General features: G+C 47.2%; 1 protein-coding gene across 1 annotated transcript in view; it reads left to right on the top strand.

The window, feature by feature from the left end:
- AK7 (adenylate kinase 7) overlaps positions 1-1448 on the top strand; it is a 56342-nt gene that overhangs the window by 14003 nt on the left and 40891 nt on the right. The gene's annotated exons all lie outside the window — the stretch shown is intronic.

The following is a 1448-nucleotide window of genomic DNA, read 5'->3' as shown; positions in this document are numbered from 1 at the left end:
GGGAACACTCAGCTCCAGCCCAGAGAGGCCTGCCTCCCCTGCTTCTCTGCTTGCAGTCAGGAGGCTCCAGCTTGGTTTACACCTTATGCTGCGCCCCATTGGGAAGCAAAGGAGGGGGGAGGAAAAAAACCAAAAAGGCATGGCCGTTTGGTGAGGGAGGGAAGGGCAAATGGGTTGGGGCATTGTCTGTTGTCAGCCCCCCCCCCCATGGCTACGGGCCTGTGAGTGAGTGAGGGAATGCAGCCACTACCAAAGAGAAAAGGGGCAGACTGGAAGCACTCACAGGTGTTCTCGCTTCACCATTCCTCCCCCTTAGTTTCATCTCTGAAAAATGGCAATAAGAGGACTAGACCCTGTATATAGGAGTCTATAGCTTACAGAAGTTCTGAGCTTCTCAAGAAACTAAGAGTGGCTAGTATTGGAGACAGGCCTCTTATATGGATGTCACACAGCATGGGGGGGTCTTCTAGTCAAGAAGATGCTTCTGGATGCTTCCAAGGACCCCAAAATGGATTCCATTGTAAACAACACCCAGGGAATTGTGTTTTACAGCGTACCTCATCATGGGTCCCGGTTGGCTGAATATTCAATAAACATTAGATTTCTGCTGTTTCCTTCTGTGGAAGTTAAGGAACTCAGCAAAGATTCTCCTGCACTTAAAGCCCTGAATGATGACTTTCTCTCGTTTGCAAAGGACAAGAAGTTTCCTGTATTAAGTTTTGCCGAAACGTTACCAACACGAGTTGGCAGAATGTTGAACCTGCATGTGGTACCAGTGGAATCTGCAGGTCTGATCTCCTCAACAATCTTTGAAAATGAACTCGCCCAATCTCATCAGATCTCAAAAACTAAGCAGGGTTGACCCTGGCAAGTATTTGGATGGGAGACCTCCAAAGAATACCAGGGTCAGGAGGCGGAAGCAGGCGATCAAGCCACTTCTCTGAACATCCTCTACGCCCCAGTAGGCATTACCAGAGGTCACCATGACTTCCAGGCACAGACAGACAGACAGACAGACACACACACAAATGCAAAAAAACCCAAAACCTCAAAACCCCAAAATGAACTGGTGTAGCAAGAGAGAGCCATCTATGTTCTGTGGCATAAATACTCCAAAAGAGAAAATATTATGAAACATCAGAATTTCAGATGAGAAACTGATTAGTTTTCTCTGGTGCTGGGGTGGATCAACATTCTTTGGAGCCCAAAGAATATTCAGTCTGTCAAGAAACTGGACTTTCTCTAGATGTTTCTTGGCTTTTCAAAACTTTGGTTCAGGCCTAGTAAAATAATCGAAGGCTTCTCTCTGAAAACGATGACTTTCAGTATCAAGAGAAGGAACAGATCATGGGGTCCAGGAGCTTCAAGGCCAGGGGCCAGGAGGGAGCTTTGCACTTGCAGTCCATCCCATTAGTGCAAGAAACCCTGTTTGGGGGGTGAGTTTCTTG

The sequence above is a fragment of the Gekko japonicus genome, unplaced genomic scaffold, assembly GCF_001447785.1.
Source record: "Gekko japonicus isolate JY-2015 unplaced genomic scaffold, Gekko_japonicus_V1.1 scaffold1041, whole genome shotgun sequence".
NCBI lineage: Eukaryota > Metazoa > Chordata > Lepidosauria > Squamata > Gekkonidae > Gekko > Gekko japonicus.
This window is presented reverse-complemented; position numbering and strand designations above follow the sequence as displayed.